The sequence below is a fragment of the Canis lupus genome, chromosome 2 (assembly GCF_011100685.1).
Source record: "Canis lupus familiaris isolate Mischka breed German Shepherd chromosome 2, alternate assembly UU_Cfam_GSD_1.0, whole genome shotgun sequence".
NCBI lineage: Eukaryota > Metazoa > Chordata > Mammalia > Carnivora > Canidae > Canis > Canis lupus.
The window spans coordinates 12,326,553-12,349,861 of record NC_049223.1 but is presented as its reverse complement, the minus strand read 5'-3'; the positions used below and the strand labels follow the sequence as shown (position 1 = coordinate 12,349,861).

The 23,309-nt window shown below is 38.2% G+C and overlaps 1 long non-coding RNA gene across 2 annotated transcripts in view; it reads left to right on the top strand.

The window, feature by feature from the left end:
- Window positions 1-23,309, top strand: part of LOC111091357 — a 135,308-nt gene that overhangs the window by 64,500 nt on the left and 47,499 nt on the right. Inside the window, exons 1-2 of one of the 2 annotated variants that reach the window (XR_005355201.1) lie at window positions 5,809-5,914; window positions 11,547-11,737. This is a non-coding gene — a long non-coding RNA (uncharacterized LOC111091357). Of the gene's footprint in view, window positions 1-5,808; window positions 5,915-11,546; window positions 11,738-23,309 lie in introns of those variants that run through there. The other variant, XR_005355200.1, reaches the window with a different exon arrangement.

Genomic DNA, 23,309 nt, shown 5'->3' with positions numbered 1-23,309 from the left:
ATGTTCTCATGTGCATGTTGGCCATGTCTATGTCTTCCTCTGTGAGATTTCTGTTCATGTCTTTTGCCCATTTCATGATTGGATTGTTGGTTTCTTTGGTGTTGAGTTTGATAAGTTCTTTATAGATCTTGTAAACTAGCCCTTTATCTGATATGTCATTTGCAAATATCTTCTCCCATTCTGTAGGTTGTCTTTTAGTTTTGTTGACTGTATCCTTTGCTGTGCAAAAGCTTCTTATCTTGATGAAGTCCCAATAGTTCATTTTTGCTTTTGTTTCTCTTGCCTTCATAGATGGATCTTGCAAGAAGTTATTGTGGCCGATTTCAAAAAGGGTGTTGCCTGTGTTCTCCTCTAGGATTTTGATGGAGTCTTGTCTCACATTTAGATCTTTCATCCATTTTGAGTTTATCTTTGTGTATGGTGCAAGAGAGTGGTCTAGTTTCATTCTTCTGCATGTGGCTGTCCAATTTTCCCAGCACCATTTATTGAAGAGACTGTCTTTCTTCCAATGGATAGTCTTTCCTCCTTTATCGAATATTAGTTGACCCTAAAGTTGAGGGTCCACTTCTGGGTTCTCTATTCTGTTACATTGATCTATGTGTCTGTTTTTGTGCCAGAACCACACTGTCTTGATGACCATAGCTTTGTAGTACAACCTGAACTCTGGCATTGGGATGGCCCCAGCTATGGTTTTCTTTTTTAAAATTCCCCTGGCTATTCGGGGTCTTCTCTGATTCCACACAAATCTTAAAATAATTTGTTCCAACTCTCTGAAGAAAGTCCATGGTATTTTGATAGGGATTGCATTAAACGTGTATATTACCCTGGGTAACATTGACATTTTCACAATATTAATTCTGCCAATCCATGAGCATGGAATATTTTTCCATCTGTTTGTGTCTTCCTCAATTTTTTTCAGAAGTGTTCTATAGTTTTTAGGGTATGGATCCTTTACCTCTTTGGTTAGGTTTATTCCTAGGGTCTTATGCTTTTCGGTGCAATTGTAAATGGGATTGACTCCTTAATTTCTCTTTCTTCAGTCTCATTGTTAGTGTATAGAAATGCCACTGATTTCTGGGCATTGATTTTGTATCCTGCCACGCTACTGAATTGCTGTATGAGTTCTAGCAGTCTTGGGGTGGAGGCTTTTGGGTTTTCTATGTAGAGTATCATGTCATCGGCGAAGAGGGAGAGTTTGACTTCTTCTTTGCCAATGTGAATGCCTTTAATGTCTTTTTGTTGTCTGATTGCTGAGGCTAGGACTTCCAATACTATGTTGAATAGCAGTGGTGACAGTGGACATCCCTGTCTTGTTCCTGATCTTAGGGGAAAGGCTCCCAGTGCTTCCCCATTGAGAATGATATTTGCTGTGGGCTTTTCATAGATGGCTTTTAAGATGTTGAGGAATGTTCCCTCTATCCCTACACTCTGAAGAGTTTTGATCAGGAATGGATGCTGTATTTTGTCAAATGCTTTCTCTGCATCTAATGAGAGGATCATATGGTTCTTGGTTTTTCTCTTGCTGATATGATGAATCACATTGAATGTTTTACGAGTGTTGAACCAGCCTTGTGTCCCAGGAATAAATCCTACTTGGTCATGGTGAATAATTTTCTTAATGTACTATTGGATCCGATTGGCTAGTAACTTGTTGAGAATTTTTGCATCCATGTTCATCAGGGATATTGGTCTGTAATTCTCCTTTTTGGTGGGGTCTTTGTCTGGTTTTGGAATTAAGGTGATGCTGGCCTCATAGAACGAATTTGGAAGTACTCCATCTCTTTCTATCTTTCCAAACAGCTTTAGTAGAATAGGTATGGTTTCTTCTTTAAATGTTTGATAGAATTCCCCTGGGAAGCCATCTGGCCCTGGACTTTTGTGTCTTGGGAGGTTTTTGATGACTGCTTCAATTTCCTCCCTGGTTATTGGCCTGTTCAGGTTTTCTATTTCTTCCTGTTCCAGTTTTGGTAGTTTGTGGCTTTCCAGGAATGCGTCCATTTCTTTTAGATTGCCTAATTTATTGGCGTATAGCTGTTCATAATATGTTTTTAAAATCGTTTGTATTTCCTTGGTGTTGGTAGTGATCTCTCCTTTCTCATTTATGATTTTATTAATTTGAGTCTTCTCTCTCTTCTTTTGAATAAGGCTGGCTAATGGTTTAACTATCTTATTAATTCTTTCAAAGAACCAACTCCTGGTTTTGTTGATCTGTTCCACAGTTCTTCTGGTCTCTATTTCATTGAGTTCTGCTAGAATTTTTAATTCTCTTCTTCTGCTGGGTGTAGGATCTATTTGCTGTTTTTTCTCTAGCTCCTTTATGTGTAAGGTTAGCTTTTGTATTTGAGTTCTTTCCAGTTTTTGAATGGATGCTTGTATTGCGATGTATTTCCCCCTCAGGACTGCTTTTGCTGCATCCCAAAGATTTTGAATGGTTTTATCTTCATTCCCATTAGTTTCCATGAGTCTTTTTAATTCTTCCTTAATTTCCTGGTTGACCCTTTCATCTTTTAGCAGGATGGTCCTTAACCTCCATGTGTTTGAAATCCTTCCAAACTTCTTGTTGTGATTTAGTTCTAATTTCAAGGCATTATGGTCTGAGAATAGGCAGGGGAAGATCCCAATCTTTTGGTATCAGTTCAGACCTGATTTGTGACCCAATATGTGGTCTATTCTGGAGAAAGTTCCATGTGCACTTGAGAAGAATGTGTATTCAGTTGAGTTTGGATGTAAAGTTCTGTAGATATCTGTGAAATCCATCTGGTCGAGTGTATCATTTAAAGCTCTTGTTTCTTTGGAGATGTTGTGCTTAGAAAACCTATTGAGTGTAGAAAGTGCTAGATTGAAGTCACCAAATATAAGTGTATTATTATCTAAGTATGTCTTAACTTTGGTTATTAATTGATTGATATATTTGGCAGCTCCCACATTCGGGGCATATATATTGAGGATTGTTAAGTCCTCTTGTTGGATAGATCCTTTAAGTATGATATGGTGTCCCTCTTCATCTCTCACTACAGTCTTCGGGGTAAATTTTAGTTTATCTGATATAAGGATGGCTACCCCTGCTTTCTTTTGAGAACCATTTGAATGGTAAATTGTTCTCCAACCTTTTATTTTCAGGTCGTAGGTGTCCTTATGTCTAAAATGAGTCTCCTGTAGACAGCAAATAGATGGGTCCTGCTTTTTTATCCAGTCTGAAACCCTGCGCCTTTGGATGGGGTCATCAAGCCCGTTCACGTTCAGAGTTACCTTTGAAAGATATGGGTTTAGTGTCATCATGATACCTATTCAGCCCCGTTTTTGTGGATTGTTCCATTGGACTTCTTCTTAAAAGGGAATTTTAAGAGTCCCCCTTAAAATTTCTTGCAGAGCTGGTTTGGAGGTCACATATTCTTTCAGTTCCTGCCTGTCTTGGAAGCTCTTTATCTCTCCTTCCATTCTGAATGAGAGCCTTGCTGGATAAGGTATTCTTCGCTGCATGTTCTTCTCATTTAGGACCTTGAATATATCCTGCCAGCCCTTTCTGGCCTGCCAGGTCTCTGTGGAGAGGTCTGCTGTTACCCTAATACTCCTCCCCATAAAAGTCAGGGATCTCTTGTCTCTTGCTGCTTTAAGGATCTTCTCTTTATCTTTGGAATTTGCAAGCTTAATTATTAAATGTCGAGGTGTTGAACGGTTTTTATTGATTTTAGGGGGGGATCTCTCTATTTCTTGGATCTGAATGCCTGTTTCCCTTCCCAGATTAGGAATTTTTCAGCTATTATTTGTTCAAATATGTATTTCGGACCTCTGTCCCTTTCGGCGCCCTTGGGAACCTCAATTAAATGCATATTTTTCTTCCTCAGGCTGTCACTTATTTCCTTTAATCTATCCTCATGATCTTTTAATTTTTTGTCTCTCTTTTCCTCAGTTTCCCTCTTTGTATCAACTTGTCTCTATGTCACTCCCTCGTTCTTCCACCTCTTAACCCTCATTGTTAGGACCTCTAGTTTGGATTGCATCTCATTTAATTGATCTTTAATTTCTGCCTGATTAGCTCTAAATTCTGCAGTCATGAAGTCTCTTGAGTCCTTTATGCTTTTTTTCTGGAGCCACCAGTAGCTGTATAATAGTGTTTCTGAATTGGCTTTCTGACACTGAATTGTAATCCAAATTTTGCAACTCTGTGGGAGAGAGGACTGTTTCTGATTCTTTCTTTTGAGGTGAGGTTTTCCTTCTAATCATTTTGTTCAGTGCAGAGTGTCCAAAAACAAGTTGCATTGGGAAAAGGAGAAAAAGAGAGAAGAGAAAGAAAAAAAGAAAAAGAAAAAAGAGAGGAAAAAAAAGAGAAGCAAAGAAAAAAAGAAAAAAAAAGGTGGGGGGAAGCAAACAGAAATCAGAAAACAAAAAACAAGGGGGAGTATCCTCTGATTCTATATACTGTAAATCCCTGGACTTCCCCTGGAACTTTCCAGTGCTGCTTGGTCAATAATTTGTTTTTCCCCTGTTGGTCTAGTTGGTCCTCTGGGAGAGGAGCCTGCTGTGCTGATTTTCAGGTTTTAGCACTTGGGGGAGTTGCTCAGCCCTCTGCCTGGTGCAGGGCTCAGTGAAAGATGTTTAAGCTGCTTATCCGGTGAGGCCACTGTGAGGCTCAGTGGGGGTTGTGTACCCCGTGATGCCCCAGGAGGAAGAACCGCAGTGGCGGAGGCCAGCTCTGGAGCCCTGGAGTCAGCTCCCGCAGTAGCTACAGAGCTCCCGGTCTGCAGGGCCTGGAGGCTCCGGGGCGGGGCCGCTGATCTGCTCAGCTCCGGGCAGGAGTGTCCTTGCTGTCCTTGGCCCTCCCGGCCTCTGCCTGTCCCCCGGGGGAGGCTGGATCCTGGTCTGTGTCCCCGGCACCCTGGGCTCCCGGGCCTGTGCTTTTGGGTTCATGCTCCCGGGCCGCCCAGCACCCGCCCCCCTCCCCCAGCCTCCGCCCCAGCCCCTCCGAGCTGCTCCGGGTCCCTCCGTGCGCGCTGCAGCCCTTAGGGAGCTCGGCGCATCTCCCGGGGCGCAGGTGTCTGTTAGTGTCCCCGGGAGCCCGCGGGCACCCCCGCCCTCCTGGGTCCTGCTCCACCTCCCCGCGAGCCCCTTTCCGCCCGGGAAGGTCGGTGCAGCTCCTGCTCCTCCGGGACGGGGCTCTCCTGTCCTGGGGACACTCGCCCCGGCCTCAGCCCGGCTCCTCGCGGGCCCCTCCCCCTTGGAGGCCTTTTGTTTATTTCTTTTTTCCCGTCTTCCTACCTTGATAGAAGCGCGAACTCTTCTCACTGTAGCGTTCCAGCTGTTCTCTCATTAAATTTCAGGCCGAATTCGTAGATTTTCAGGATGATTTGAAGGTTTCTAGGTAATTTGGTGGGGACAGGTGACTTGGGGACCCTACTCTTCCACCATCTTGCCATCTTAAGTTTTACTTAAACTTAAATGTAAATAAATGAAGATGAAATAAAATAGAAAAACTAGGGCAGCCCTGGTGGCTCTGCAGTTTAGCGCCATCTTCAGCCCAAGTTGTGATCCGGGAAACCCAGGATCGAGTCCCACGTCAGGTTTCATGCATGGAGCCTGCTTCTCCCTCTGCCTGTGTCTCTGCCTCTCTCTCTCTCTGTCTCTCATGAATAAATAAATAAAATCTTTAAAAAAATAGAAAAACTAGTTCCTCAATTGGACTAGCCATATTTCATGTGCTCAGTAGCCAAATATTGCTGGTGGCTACCACATTGGACAGTGTAGATATAGAACGTTCCTATCATCACAGAAAGTACTATTGGATAGTATGACTTGTAGAATGTAAGTTTTCTTTGATCAATGAAAACAGAACACCTGTGCACGTATATATGAAAGCTGATGGACTAGAGATCAAAATGTATTTTCCAATAAAATCATGAGTACAAATGATTACTAGGTGAGTTCATAAGTCCTCTTAGTCTTCAATTAACTGAAATCCTCAAAACTGACAGTGCAGCACAGTTGAAAATCATTCTATTGTATGCTTGTAAGTAAACAAAACTGGAAAACAACAGCATTGCCTGAGAAATAGAGCTTCATTTCCTGTGAATGCTGTCTTTGAGGAGTAACAAGTTTCATTAGACAAGGTTATGCCTATCTAAATAGGGATTCTGTGACAATTTGGTAAACATATTCTTGCCTTCCCATCAATATTAGAGGTAGCTAACAAATCATGCTGTTAGAATTTGTTTTTGAATCACAACATAGAGCTTCTTTTCCTTGATATGAGGTTATCACTGCCACTAAACTCACATTTATTAGGTTAGGTATTTGTAGTTTGCTTTCAGAAATTGAATTTTAAGAGGAAGAATTGAGGGTGGGTATAAACAAATTTTCCTCAATTAAGTAAGCAAGGGTAGAGAAGGGGGAGTTAAAGGGGTTGGAGCTAATATTTGTGTTTAACACTTTACATATGCACGTTATCTCATTAAAAGTGCGTGTGAGGACAAGTGAAAAAATAAAAGAGATAAAGAACAAACTGAACTTTACACAGAAACTGACAGAAGAAATGATTAAAGGATGAGATTAGGGAAAAGAAAAGGGTGTGACAGACCAGATATAATATAAAGCTTTGCTACTCAAAGTGTAGTCTATGGTTCGGCAGCACTGACTTCATCTGAGAGCTTGATGGGATTGCAAATTCTTAGGCCCCACCTTAGACTTACTGTGTTATAACTTGTTTTTCAGCAAGATCTCTAAATGATCCATATGTACACTAATGTTTGACACATGAACAATACATAGGAAACCTCTGAAACAGGTCGATTTTATTGCTTGGTAGGATGGTGTTAGACATTGTCAATAACCCATCCATCAACCATTTCCAACCCCCCCCCCCCCCCCTTGCCTGCCTTCCACTAATGAAACTAAAAAAGCCAGATTACCTTCTTGCCTTCCTTGCAGCAAAAAATGTAGCAATGACCACCAGGGGGACAATGAGGCAGGAGGAAGTGTTTATTGAATGGTATCAGGTAAAGATTTTCCTACCTGATAAAAGCAGAGATGCTGAGGTGAGATTTTTTTTTTGTCACTTGCTAACTTTCTTCAGCTAATATTGCTACTGTGAAGATATGATAGTCAGAACTGGGAGGACTATTTCATGACTAATAAAAGACATCATCAACTTACTAAGCACAGCTAAGTGTAGTTAGAAAGAGCCTGGGTCCTTGATGATGTCATGGAGCCACTGCACCAACCACACTGATCAGTTTTGGACTTCCTGTGTTTTTTCAGATAATTAAATATCCTTTTCTCTAAGTCACTATTACATTACTTGCATCTGTGGCCCCTGGTCACAGCAGTGTTTGAGGAAGAAAGAGAAAGGGAAGGAACTATTTATTCTATATGTAGGAAGTTCATACATTGGGTATAAAATTCTAGAAGGACTCAGAAATTTTTAGTCATATTGTAGGTTTGATTAAACAAGTTATTTCAAATTCAAAAGGTTTTGGTTATGTATGTGTCTTTTCTCCCATAAGGAAATGAACATGATAGTAAATCTGTAATTCACTTTGTTTTATAGATACAATTGAATGTGAATCACACTTGAATTCTAGCCTCATATTTTTTAAAAAACTGTTTATCTAAGTCAATGATTAAAAATGACAAGCTCTACTACTGTTTTTGTTAAGCACGTTACTTTTAAATCTTATTTATCTCAGGTTTTGTGCTGTTGCTACACATTCCCTATACCTTTTAAAACCTGCGAAAATACATAATTTCGTTCCACAGGGAGTAGATATCAAACCGATGAACAAAATAAACAGGTTATATTTTCCCAAAACTTCCCATGATTAAAAAATCTAATCAGAGGGCAGCCCTGGTGGCTTAGCGGTTTAGCACCGCTTACAGTCCGGGGTGTGATCCTGGAGACCTGGGATCGAGTCCCACGTCGGGCTTCCTGCGTAGAGCCTGCTTCTCCCTCTGCCTGTGTCTCTGCCTCTCTCTCTCTCTCTCTCTGTGTCTCTATGAATAAATAAATAAATAAATAAATAAATAAATAAATAAACTTTAAAAAATTTTTAATCAGAGAGCATTTCCTCCCATTCTCTTTCCTTTCCTCGGAATCAACAGTCTCATTTGCAAAAGGAATGGAAATTTCGGGTACTATTTCTGTTTGGAATTGAAATTTTCCATGACACTCCAATCATATGCTACCAGTATAAAATAGTGCTTCTGCTGCAACTATTGCAACAAATAGAAAGTGCAATAAAAGGCGTGAATTACCAGTTGCAAGGATTAAGGTTTAAATCTTCTGGTTATTGAGTATAATGAAAGAATATATTGCAACACTTGTGGATAAAAATCTTTTGTGAATGTATCAATGCATTTACTTTCTTTATCATCATAATAGTAATATAAAAAATCTTTCTATTATGGTGAACTTTCATAGACATCACATTAATCAGTGATGCTCATGCTATTAAAAGGTTAAAATAAAAGGTGGATTATTGGTACTTACTAATTATGTATCCTAAGACATGTCTTGCAGAGATGTGTGGATTTTGTTTCTGGATTGTTAGATTTTTTTTAAAATCACTTTTAGTTCAGACTGTTTTTTCTTTTGCATGAAATTTGTCATTAACCTCTTCTCTCCAAAGAATATAAGATTATACCCAACAAATAGGTTAGGTTTCCAAAGTTTTACTCTTTTGGAATAATATTTTTATAATATACTCAAACTTAATATAGGCACAACAAAATAGTTCTCAAATTCTAATATGCATATAAATTAATTGCGGATCTTATTGAGGTACAGATACTAATTCAGTAGATCTGGGTTGGGCCTGAGATTCTGCACTTCTCATGGGCTCCCAGATGATGCCAATGCTGCTAGTCTACACAACATTCTTTGAGTAGCAGAGTCTAATATCTTACAGTTCACAAAGTGCTTTAACTTACATAACCTCATAGAATTCTCACGCATCCCTACCATATAGATGAGTAAGAAAAAGTACGTTTCTGAAAGCTTCATGGTCCTATTCAAGACTAAAAGTAACAAAGCCGACACTTCAACCTATACAATCTGGCAAAATCTAATGTCATTTGTACTTCAAAATAGGGCTTATCCCTCTACTTCTCTCAGATGAAACAGCCAATACTTTAGAACAAATAAGAAAACATTCTACAGTCCATCAGTTCATTTAGACTAATTGCATCAACCAATTTCATAGAATCTTATAAATGGATCAATCTAGCTTAACTTACATATCAAAATACATTGTAATTTGGACTTTAATTAGACATTAGAATGTTATACAGAAAGAAATGTCCATTTAAATATACTATGTAATACCAAATATATATATACACACTATGTGCCATTAGCATGTTAGCTTTCTAAAAGCCAAAGTTAATTTGTCTTCAGATGAGGGGAAAAAGGAGTGGTAAACAGATTGTTTCTAATTCAGAAGATGCTTCTTCTGATCTAGGGAAAAATAGCATTAGGGTTTCATTCTCTTCCCTTTGTTGCTTTCCCTTCCACTCTCCTTATCTGCCCCCTCCTTCCTTCTCCCACTGCCTACCATCTATAAAACCCTTTAGGATCTGATTTCATTTTTATGATTCAACTAACTGAAAAAGCTAAAATCCCTATGAGACTCCGAGAGCAACAGAAAATCTGATTATTTGGAGTGCTGTTGGCTAGCTCATGGCATCCATATTTAAGGAAGCATCCTGCAACAATCATCCAGAATGAGCATATGGCAGACTTCTGTATGCAACCATTATCATTCAGTCATTGTTCATTATGTTTGAATTAACAGTGACAGCACACATCATACTTATTAGATGATGTTTCTATTTAATTCCCTATTATCTGTTAAAATCTCTCTGCTCTTACAGAGAGAAAACACAAAAAGGCCATGCCCAGAGACTCAAGGATTACCCACAATTACTTTTCCCATCCTTTCCAAAATATAGTTCTTGAGAGTTTACTTTAAAAAGCAACACCACCCAATTAGTATAGTAACATCATATTTCTGGTTCTGAACATAGTGCTGGTAGGAGAAAAAAAATGGATTGATGCTTTTTTACTGATCTGTGAGCCAAATTGCATTCATTATTGGAGAGAAGAGAAGAGTGACCCTCAGTGCAGAGTGGCCCGGTGGAAAGATGGCTTCAGTATATTCTTGGATTATATTAATATATAAGCTAGACACTTCCTGATTCTACACAGCTGCCATCTTGTTAATAACTCTAGCATCAAAGAGACTGGAAAGAAGGGCCAACATAGAAACACTTAAGGGCCAACACAGAAGTGCTTGCTTCTGTGCCACAAACTCCAAATACTGTTCAACTGATGTGAAAAATTAACTGCAAGATGACCATTCAAGAGTTATCTGAGTTATGGTCTCAGTCTTGTGGGTTAATTCAAAACAGGAATATAATGGGATTTCTTTTTTTAAAGATTTTATTTATTTATTCATGATAGTCACACAGAGAGAGAGAGAGAGAGAGAGAGGCAGAGACACAGGCAGAGGGAGAAGCGGGCTCCATGCAGGGAGCCCGATGTGGGATTCGATCCCGGGTCTCCAGGATCGCACCCTGGGCCAAAGGCAGGCGCCAAACCACTGCGCCACCCAGGGATCCCTATAATGGGATTTCTAATGGGGCTTTCTGAGCTCTAAAGCCTTAATACCATCTATTAATCTCTCACCTTAACTGACCACCATGTTGTTGGGATAAAACCAGCTCTGGGATCACCAAAAGTAGGCTCCAGTGTCCTGTTTGTTTGTTTGTTTGTTTTCTGGCTTTAAGTCTGTGTTCTATCATTGTAAGTCACCTGCTGATGCAGCCACAGCTGTAACCACTGCTGGGGGATTTCATTTGCATTCAGAGACTTCTTCCACTCCCCTACTTTGATTAGGGAAAAACCATGCTTGCAGATCTAATACTTGTGCTCATTATGTTACAGAATGAGAATCATGAACTATCTTTGAGGCTTTCCAAGGTTCTATTTGAAACTATCATAACAAAATTAGATTAAGATATTCATTTTTGTCATGTTTCTGGAGTTTATGAGAGAATGGCCATCTCTTTATGAAGATGAGCAAAATAATACAATGAATAACAGTGGGGACTGGGGCAGAACATGTAGATATATCTCTAACTTAACAGTGGCAAAATGAGCTCATTCCATTTAGATTTTATTAACTCTAAGTGAATCTTGTTTTCAGGACTGATTATTCTTTATTGAAAACAGAATTACAAAACTTTTTCTCAGCAGAAAAAAATGAGGCAAAGATTTAATAGTAGCCTAAAGACTAAAGATTCATTTACTGAGTGCATTTTGTTTAAATTAAAGTGGTATATAATCTATTCAATGTTCAGGTTCAGTTGTAAACAAATGACTACCCCCTTCTAACAATAATAACACCCTGCAGGTGTGAAAATCTTATATACTTTTCAAACACTTTCCAATGGATTAAACCACTTCTAATGCAATAAGTACTCATAAAACATTTGATTTATTAGTGAATGCCCCCCCCCAAAAGATATGATGAAATTGTAACCTTATGTCTTCACAGAGATAATCAAGTTGAAATGAGGTCATTAAGATTAAATGATCCAAAATGATGGTATCCTTATTAAAAAGGGGAAATTAAGATACAGACAGGCACTGAGAAAAGATGATGTGAAGAAACACAGCAAAAATATGGTCATCTATAAGCCAACGATGGTCATCAACAAGCCAATGAGTACCTGAAGCTACCAGAAGGTAGGTTTTCTTCTGCTCACTTGAGGTCAACCATTTCCACTTTTTTTTTTTTCTTTTATGATGCTTCCCTTGGAGGGTTTGACATGGAAGTTGATTGATCTGCTTTCAAGATGGATGAGCTATGGTTACCAGAATGCTGAATTTCTAAATTTACATAATGAGTGTTAGGATAATATGATTGTATACCAGGGGAAAATAATTTCAGAAGCACGTTCCTTCTTTCTAAGTGGGTATAAATGTGCCAATTCATTCAACATAGTTATTACATACTTGTTATGTATCTGGTACCATATGATATGGGAAGACCTTACACAACACACACAATTAAACTGAGATATCATTTTAACCAGATCTGGCAAGAGAGTAACAACAGTGTCCTTACTACTCCCTCTGGGTAGAGCCAGGAAGAGGAAGAGTCTCCACCCTTACTCCTGAAAGATTGGGCTAAGATTTATGCTGCAGTGGAAGAATTTGGCATATTCTCCATAAAAACATAGATGTTTATATTGGGCTTAACAAAAAATAATACTAGCTAGCATCTGGCAATTAATTGATATCAAATTGAATGATATTAATGATTAGCATCATAATACTTAATTTTTTAAACCAGAATAATCATATTAAGAACTTGCCACACACTTTCTCCTTTGATCTTTACTACTCCACTGAATACATACTACAATAATCTCATTTTACTGATGAGAAAACTAATACACAGAGAGACAAGTTATTTATTTTAAGAGGTCACAGAAGTAATAAAATGTGGAATTAACTCCACACGTCTGTTCAGAGAACTGACAACAGAAACAGAGTACATTCACATATCCACAAACTAGGTTAAACTTCAAGTAAGTATCTGCCTTCCATTTCATGGATTAATACCTTTGATTCATACTCATGCAAAATCCATACACCTTTATTTTACAAATTCTAAGTCCAAAAGAGTAACAGTATCGCAAGAAAAGTAAAAAACATAAAATAAAAACGATAGACAACAGAGTATACGGATTCCTCAGAATGTGAATTTTATCTTTTGAATAAATCACTCCAAAAACAAATTAGTATTTCAATAATAGGAAAATATATATATGTGTGATCACTGGTGTAAAGAAAATAACAGATGGCAAATGGAATCTTTAAAAATCCAATGCTGGTGAATACTAAACACAAGATTGGGAAATAGTTTTTTGTTTCAACCCTGAACAATTTTCTTCCCAAATAAAAATTCTCTTGTCAACTACAGAGTTTATATCATATTTACCATCAAATGTCAAAAGAAAGAGAGAGAGAGAGAGAGAGAGAGAGAGAGAAAGAAAGAAAGAAGAAAGAAGAAAGAAAAAAAAGAAAGAGAAAGAAAGAAAGAAAAAGAAAGAAAAAGAAAGAAAGAAAGAAAGAAAGAAAGAAAGAAAGAAAGAAAGAAAGAAAGAAAGAGAAAGAAAGAAAGAGAAAGAAAGAAAGAGAAAGAGCATGGCATCATTGAATGATACAAGTGGAAAGGAACTTAGAAGCTATGGTGAATCCCTACAGAGGCTAAAACTTCAGCTCAGATAATTTAAAGTTAGTAACAATAGTAGATGGAAATTCTATAGCAAAAATGCATTAGTTGTTAATATGAGAATTTTAATAGTGTTGGCCCAAATTATTCTTTTTTTTTCATGTATCCTTCTCTATGTGAGGTCTGAGATGCTCATTAGCTCAAGTAGTTCATAAGACTATTAAGAACATCAAGTGCTGATATATTTTTAAAGTTGAACCTTCTGTCTCCAATCACCAATAAGATTCTTCTTTATTTTGGCAATGAAGCCTTTGCAGGGACTTTCACATATGCACCACTGCCAATACAGCATTTTTTCCCTCACAGTCTTAAAAACGGAGGCAGAGATAGTGACTCCATGTCTTCTTCCAGAGCACATGGGCAGGCTACTAACCACTATTAGTTAGGCTGGTATCATCTCATTGACTTCTGGTCCGTTATATGTAACTTGAAGAAAGAAAGATTATTTTAAAGCATGCTTCATGTTCCCCCAGCCTCTCTTCTCCTTTAGTGATTATATTGGGAGTCCTTTGTTCCACATGACATAGCCTCTATCTAGAAACATTTTAGGTTACTGAGCCACCATTTGAAAGAGCTACTGAAGACAGCAGTAATATTTTACTAAGTAAAGCCACAGGTACTTTAGGGTTTGTTACCATAGCATAGCCTAACCTCTCCTGACTAATGTGGAGAACAACTTTCTGTAACAACCATTCATAAAGCTGCTTTTTTTTTTAGAACTCTGTGTGTCCTACAACACACTCACGTGTAATATTCCATGTAACTAGGGTTTTGATATCAAATATTATATCTCAACAGAGAGATAAAATAAATTGCTTTATTTTCTCTATCTCTGGGTGTCTCACTTCTGTGTTTCTTACTGCCCACCTACCTAGGAATCAACCTGTATCTGTGTAAGCCATCAGCACCATATTTGCCAACTACTATGTACTTGGCCATCCTTCTCCATTTCAATACTCTACTGGTACAGGGTCCATGCCTTTGATGTCTGATTCCTTTTATTCAGTGGTCTCATGCTTATTACTGACTTGATCCATTTGACATCTATAGAGTTAAGTAACTCTAGCTTACCAGGATATGTTACAAACATAAACTGTGACTGGAATACATGGCCCAGAATACATGATGAAGACACAGAATCAAATGCCCCCCTTTAGTCGGTATATTTTTCCACATCTTTTCCAGGTGTGGGCACCATTGTAGCCAACAAATATCCTTCACATTTGTTGGTTAAATAGGACCACTAGAAAATAGAATTTTATTTTACTTTCACCTTTTCCCTTGATAGGTATGTTTTATATAAATGTGATATTCATCGACATGGGAGATTCCATTAATGCCACAATGTCAAAAGCAATAGATCCATCTAAAACTTTTACCTATATATAGAAAATGTCAATATCTCAGGAGATTTTAAGGAGAGAATTCCCTTGAATTGGAATTTAATATTAGATCAGGAACTCCTTTCTCCTATTCCTTTTACAGTGCCCTTGCTATGTGGTATGAAACATAGTTCTTTTTTTTTTAATTTATTTTTTATTGGTGTTCAATTTACTAACATACAGAATAACCCCCAGTGCCCGTCACCCATTCACTCCCACCCCCCGCCCTACTCCCCTTCTACCACCCCTAGTTCGTTTCCCAGAGTTAGCAGTCTTTACGTTCTGTCTCCCTTTCTGATATTTCCCACACATTTCTTCCCCCTTCCCTTATATTCCCTTTCACTATTATTTATATTCCCCAAATGAATGAGAACATATAATGTTTGTCCTTCTCCGACTGGCTTACTTCACTCAGCATAATACCCTCCAGTTCCATCCACGTTGAAGCAAATGGTGGGTATTTGTCATTTCTAATAGCTGAGTAATATTCCATTGTATACATAAACCACAGCTTCTTTATCCATTCATCTTTCGTTGGACACCGAGGCTCCTTCCACAGTTTGGCTATCGTGGCCATTGCTGCTATAAACATCGGGGTGCAGGTGTCCCGGCATTTCATTGCATTTGTATCTTTGGGGTAAATCCCCAACAGTGCAATTGCTGGGTCGTAGGGCAGGTCTATTTTTAACTGTTTGAGGAACCTCCACACAGTTTTCCAGAGTGGCTGCACCAGTTCACATTCCCACCAACAGTGTATGAGGGTTCCCTTTTCTCCGCATCCTCTCCAACATTTGTTGTTTCCTGCCTTGTTAATTTGCCCCATTCTCACTGGTGTGAGGTGGTATCTCATTGTGGTTTTGATTTGTATTTCCCTGATGGCAAGTGATGCAGAGCATTTTCTCATGTGCATGTTGGCCATGTCTATGTCTTCGTCTGTGAGATTTCTCTTCATGTCTTTTGCCCATTTCATGATTGGATTGTTTGTTTCTTTGGTGTTGAGTTTGATAAGTTCTTTATAGATCTTGGAAACTAGCCCTTTATCTGATATGTCATTTCCACGAAGGCAAAAGAAACAAAAGCAAAAATGAACTATTGGGACTTCATCAAGATAAGAAGCTTTTGCACAGCAAAGGATACAGTCAACAAAACTCAAAGACAACCTACAGAATGGGAGAAGATATTTGCAAATGAAACATAGTTCTTAATGGTGATAGGGAAGGAGAGGGGCTGATCTAGGAGGAGTTCTTAATTGAGAATAGATGGATTTGAGAATAGCATGCTACCCTGAAGCTGAGGGGAACCACAAACTCAATAAAACCTCCCAATATTTGGAGAAAAATAATTATATTCCCTATATTTTCTTATTCTAAAGTGATACAGTCACTGTGTGGGAACATTTGTAGCAAGACGGCACCAGGAAACAGCCCGATGTTGGAGAGAAATGTATGAAAAAGATACCCGCTTTTCCATAAGAAATACAGAATAGATATGCAAAGAATTGCCTGAAGGTCTAGAAGCTTTTATCCAGAGCAAGTGAGAGGACAAGGCAAATCTGAAAGAATTCTCACAAAAATAAAATAGTGTGCCCAAAAATTATGTATGAAAAGGAGCATGGTCACTCAAAGAGCACAACAGATGACCTCCTTCATTTACAACTCATTCTTTTTTTTTTTAATTTTTATTTATTTATGATAGTTACAGAGAGAGAGAGAGAGGCAGAGACACAGGCAGAGGGAGAAGCAGGCTCCATGCACCGGGAGCCCGATGTGGGATTCGATCCCGGGTCTCCAGGATCGCGCCCTGGGCCAAAGGCAGGCGCCAAACCGCTGCGCCACCCAGGGATCCCTACAACTCATTCTTAGTCAACAGTTTTAACTCATCATCATAAGTCAACAAACACCTACACTGTCTCTTGAATCTTTCATTTAAATTTGGGTGAAGAACTCTTCTTGAAAAAACCTTCTCTGGTGGATGGATATTTATCATACCTTGTGGATGCCCAGAAGCTCTGAATATACTTTCTGGTTTGGGAAACTCCTCATTTTGTCAATCCTGGTCTAAAATCATAGTCACTTTTTTTTGTATAAAAGTCTAACTTTAGCAGCCTTCCTTAAAGATGAGCTAAGAACATGCCCTTCAAAGCCAAACACTGAATTTGAAGTTGGTAGCACAAAGAAAGATGCCTTGACCCAAATTCATTATGGCTTGTTACTCCCAGTTTCTAGGGACAACAGTGCACAGAAATTCTATGCTGGTGCCTAATATCCAGTATTAAAGTGTTTATCGTGATATCTCCACTTGACAATTTCTCATTGGTTATTTGAGACACTGGTCATTGCTATATGATCCTGGCACCTCTTTCTCTAGCTTCCTAGAAATTATGACCTAATTAATATACTATGCTTACTTTTTGCTTAAAACAGTAAGGATTGATTTTTCTTGTTTAGAACCAAAACCCTGTGGTAGACACTGTCCATGCTCTACTCAGATTCCATTCACCAGTGCCATGATTCCTTCTCCTAGCTTCTGTGTACTTTTATTTCTAAAAGCAACTCTTGCAACTTTCTTTGGAAGGACAGCTTTCTGACTATAAAGCTACTTTGCAAACAGTTAAAAGGAACTGGTAGTACCTGGAAACTGATGCTCCCATAAGCAATACTTGACAAATGACTGACAGGTGTAGAAGTATGAAAACTACTATCTTAGTTTGCTAGGACTGCCATAACAAATTATCACAGACTGAATGGTTTTGATAGCAGAAATTTATTTTCTCACAATTCTGGAGCCTGAGTCTAAAATTAAGATGTCCAGGGGATTGGTTCTTCTAACCTGATGTCCTTGGGTTGTCTCCTCCCTGCATCTTCACATAATTATCCCTATGTGTGTTTCCATGTCTTAATCTCATTTTATAAGGACAGCAGTCATATTGGATTAGGACCTGCCCATATGACCTCATTTTAACTTAATTACCTCTTTAAAGACACTATCTCCAAACAGTTTCTGAGGTAAAGGTTATGACTTCAACATATAAGTTGTGTCACTTCAGGTGACACAACTCAGCCCATAATATGACCTGACTTGTCCCAAGGAGATACAAACAATGAGACATAACTTACATTTTAGAGGCCCTCTGCAGAATAGGGCTGAGGCTGAAACTTAATCTAAAATCACACTCTTTCTTGGGCTTCCTTCTCTTATCTGGTCTGCTTCACTCAATCTTCAGTGGTTTCTCCTGGGAGCCTTTCCTTAATAAATTACTGGCATAGGGATTCTCATCTCAGGCTCTGCTTCTTGGGAAACAGATCTATTACATAATCCTGAATAATACCCCTTCTTTTAATCAGACAATATCCCACCTGAAAAAGCTTCAGTAGGATATACAAGGCCTCTTTAAAGCATCAGGAGGTGATGTCAGTAGGAATGAACAAGTAAAGATTTTCAAAAACTCTCTCTTCGATAAAAGCAGTAATATCATTAGAAAAAAAATGGTAAAAAAATCACCTTTTTCAGAACCCTGGAAATTACACAAAACTTTGCAACAGGGGCACTTGGGTGGCTCAGTTGGTTAAGCATCCACCTTTGGCCCAGATCATTATCTCAGGGTCCCAGGGTCCTGGGATGGCTCCCTGCTCACTGGGGAGCTTGCTTCTCTCTTTCCCTCTGCAGCTCCCCCTGCTTGTGCACACTCTCTCATTCTCTCTCGCTGTCTCTCTGTCAAATAAATAAATGAGGTCTAAAAAAAAAGCTTGCAACAATATAGGGAACATAAATTCAAGAAAAATGAATGAATTTCAGTAGGAAGAGAGAAACTATAGTATTTTAACTTGGTCTATTTCTATCCTACTCTTCCAACTCTGCTATAGTTTTGAACACCAACAGCCTTACAATCCCAGTGAAACTAGTATCTTAATAACCCCCTGGAAGTAGCAGAACAGAGTTGGAGATACTCAAAAGCCCAATTCCCAGAAAACTGTCATTATTTGATGTGTCTGTCCATTCCCTGGAAAGCCACTTTCATTTGACCTACCTCAGAGCTCACCAAGTGCAAACAACTTTTCAATACATCATAATAAAACTATCTAGGCCAAAGACAAGAAGAGAATCTTGCAAATGCAAGAGATAACTCACCACATACAAGAGATCCTCAATAAGACTCATAACTGATTCCTCATCAAAAATCAAGGACACTGGGGCACCTGAGTGGCTCAGTGGTTGAGTGTCTGCCTTTGGCTCAGAGCATGATCTCAGGATCCAGGATCAAGTCCCACATCAGGCTCCTTGCAAGGAGCCTGCTTCTCCCTCTGCCTATGTCTCTGCCTCTCTCTCCATGTGTCTTTCATGAATAAATAAATAAACTCTTTTAAAAATACATGGGGGCCAAAAAAAATAAAAAATAAAAAATAAAATAAAAATACATGGAGGCCATAAGGCAGTGAATTGACTTATGCAAAGTGTCGAAAGAAAGACTGTCAACCAAGAACTGAACCAACAGTTCTATAGATCCAAGAATTCTATATCCAGCAAATTGTCCTTCAAAAATAAAGGAGTAATTAAGACATTGCAAGGTAAACAAAAATGGAGAGAACTGGTCATTACTAGACGTGCCCCTCAGTAAATACAAAAGGAATCTTTCTCAGTGAACTGAAAAGAACACAACATGGTAACTTAAGTCCACATGAAGAAATGAAGAGCACCAGTATTACTATATAAAGGATGCTATAAAAGTATTATTTGTAATATTTTCCTCTATATAATGAAAACAAAACTGCATAAAATTATAAATATATACAATGTAAAAATATATAATTTGTATGACAATAATAGCAGCAAGTGGGTGGAACTACATAGGAGCAAAGATTTGTATGATTGAAATTCAGTTTGTGTAATCTGGCTAGATTGTTGTAAATTAATATGTTAATTGTAATTTCTAAAGCAACCATTAAGAAAATAATAAATACATAAAATAAATGACAAAGAAATTAAAATGGTACACTAGAAAAATCTAACACAGTAAAACATTAAAAGAGAAAATGTAGAACAGTAAGAAAGACATGAGATATATGTAGAACAAATAGCAAATGGATAAATATAAATCATACCTTATTAATTTCATTAAATGTAAATGAAATAAACATTCTAACTAAAAGGCACAGGTTGGTGGAATGTTTGGTTTTTTTTTTTTAAAGGAAAAAACATCATTGACTACATGCAAATCAGAACCACAATGAGATGCCACTTCGTACTCACTTGGATGGCTATAACAAAAAAGACTAATAATAACGAGTGTTGCCTATGATGTGGAGAAATTGGAATCCTTATACATTGTCAATGGTAACATTACAGTGGTAAAGCTGCTTTGAAAAACAGTTTAGCACGTCCACAAAAAGTTAAACATAGAGTTACTATATGAGCCAGGACTCCATTCTTAGGTATGTACTCAAGGAAACTAAAATAATATGTGCAATTAAAACTCAGTAAGAAAATAAACAATCTAATTAAAAACTGAGGAAAAGATTTAAACAGACATCTCACCAAACAAGATTTACAAGTGGTAAATAATCATATAGAAAAAAGTTCAAGGGGCAGCCCTGGTGGCGCAGCGGTTTGGCGCTGCCTGCAGCCTGGGGTGTGATTCTGGAGACCCCGGATCAAGTCCCACATTGGGCTCCCTGCATGGAGCCTGCTTCTCCCTCTCCCTGTGTCTCTGCCTCTCTCTCTCTCTGTGTCTATGAATAAATAAATAAAATCTTAAAAAAAAAAAGAAAGAAGTTCAACATCATATAGTATTAGGGAATTGCAAACTAAAATATTAGTGAGATTCTATCCCACACCTATTAGAACAGCTAAAATCAAAATATGGAGAACAATGCTTGTGAGGATATAGAGCAATAGGAACTGTCATTCTTTGCTGACAAGAATGCAAAATGACACAAGTACTTCAGAAAAGTATTTGGCAGTTTCTTACAATGCTAAACCTAGTCTTACCAAATGATCCAGCAATCACACTTTTAGATATTTACCCAGATAAGTTGAAAACCTAAGTCTACATAAAAACCTGCACATGAACGGTTATAGCAGCTTATTCCTAATTGCCAAAAATTGGAACTAACCAGGATGTTCTTCAATAAGTGAATAAACTGTTGCATAGCTATACAAACAAATATTATTCAGTGATAATGAGAAATGAGCTATCAAACCATGTAATTTGAAATGAGCTATCAAACCATGTAAAGACATGGAAGAAACATAAATGCAAATCAAACCACCACAATGAGATACCACCTCACACCAGTGAGAATGGGGAAAATTAACAAGACAGGAAACCACAAATGTTGGAGAGGATGTGGAGAAAGGGGAACCCTCTTACACTGTTGGTGAGAATGTGAACTGGTGCAGCCACTCTGGAAAACTGTGTGGAGGTTCCTCAAAGAGTTAAAAATAGACCTGCCCTACGACCCAGCAATTGCACTGCTGGGGATTTACCCCAAAGATTCAGATGCAATGAAACACCGGGACACCTGCACCCCGATGTTTCTAGCAGCAATGGCCACAATAGCCAAACTGTGGAAGGAGCCTCGGTGTCCCTCGAAAGATGAATGGATAAAGAAGATGTGGTTTATGTATACAATGGAATATTACTCAGCCATTAGAAACGACAAATACCCACCATTTGCTTCAACATGGATGGAACTGGAGGGTATTATGCTGAGTGAAATAAGTCAATTGGAGAAGGACAAACAGTGTATGTTCTCATTCATTTGGGGAATATAAATAATAGTGAAAGGAAATAGAAGGGAAGGGAGACGAAATGGGTAGGAAATATCAGAACGGGAGACAGAACATAAAGACTCCTAACTCTGGGAAACGAACTAGGGGTGGTGGAAGGGGAGGAGGGTCGGGGGGTGAGGGTGAATGGGTGATGGGCACTGAGGGGGGCACTTGGCGGGATGAGCACTGGGTGTTATTCTGTATGTTGGCAAAGTGAACACCAATAAAAAATAAATTTATTATTAAAAAAGATTAAAAAAATAAAAAAGAAACTTAAATGCATATTGCTAAGTGAAAGAAGCCAGTCTAAAAATGCTATAGCCTGTATGGTTCCACCTATGTAATATTCTAGAGAAGGAAAAAAGAAAAAGAAGAAGAAATAGAGACCAGCCAGGAAGTTAGGGGAAAGCAAGGAGAGAAAGAGAAAGAACAGGGGAAAGAGGGAAGGAGGAAGATGGAGATCAGATTTTTTAGGGCAATAAACCATTATTTTGTAGGATATTGTAAAAGTGAATACATGACATGCATTTAACAAGACCTGTAGAATCTACAACAAAAAGAATAAACCCTAACATAAGTTAGGAACTCTTATTATAATGTATTCACAAGCCTGGATGGTATAGTATGTTAAGTGTCAAGACTCTTGGATTGGGCTCAGGTCATGATCTCAGAGTTGTGGGATCAAGTCCTGTGCTGAGCTCCATATTGTTGCAGTCTTCTCATCCCTCTACCTTCCCCTTTGCCTCTACCCTCACTTTCTCCCTCTCTCTCTCTCTCTCTCTCTCTCTCCCTCTCCCAAAATGAATAAAAATCTTTAAAAAATTATTTATCAATGTTGGTTCACCAATTGTAACTAATGTACCATACCAATGTAAAATGGTAGTAATAACGAAAACTGAGTGGTGTTGAGTGGTGGGGCAGACGGAGTATGTTAGGAATTCTCTATACTTTTAGCTCAACTTTTCTGGAAACCTTAGACTGCTCTAAAAAATAAAATTTATTATTAAAAAAAAAGTTCACCAACTTGTACATAAGTTTCCACAGCAGCATTATCCATAATAGCCACAAAGTGAAAACGATCCAAATGTCCATCAACTGATGCACAGATACACAAAGTGTGGTCTATCCATACAACAGAATATTATTCCCTGGTAAGAAAGAGTGGCATAGTGACATATTTGTTACAACTAAAATAAACCTGGAAAACATTAAATTGAGTGAAAGAGGCCAGACACCAAATGGCATATCTTTTATAATCCATTTACATGAAATTTTCAGAATACGCAAATCTATAGAGATAAAAAGGATATTATCGGTTGCCAAGGACTAGGGGGAGGGGTAATGAGAATGACTGGCAACATGTAGGGTTTCCTTGGGGATAAGGAAAATAAATTAGGTCATATGGATCATTGTACAACCATATGAACATACTGAGATTCACTGAATGGGTACATTTAAAGGGTACATTTCATAGCATGTGAATAATATGTCAATTAAAAAATATAAAGCATTAAGTCATTTTGTTCTCAACAGTTTGGAAAGAAGAAAACACATGTAGAAAACACTACTGTTCAAAGGTCTAAAATACCATTATGCTAAATCATATGTCTATATGGCCAAAAGTATTTTCAACCTGACAAGTAAGATCATTTTGTTTTCTTATTGTCAGTGACTATACTCCCATACCTCCCCCCAACCCTTAACTCTAACCCATTCATTTTGGGAGCTTAAAAAGAACTTGAAACATCTTCAACTAATCATGAGTGGGCCTACAGCACTATCTCCTTACTTGAATGACATCCACAATATTCTAAGGTATTATTTGTTCTTCATTGTCTCTTCAAGTTAAGTTGTCTTTATCAAAGGG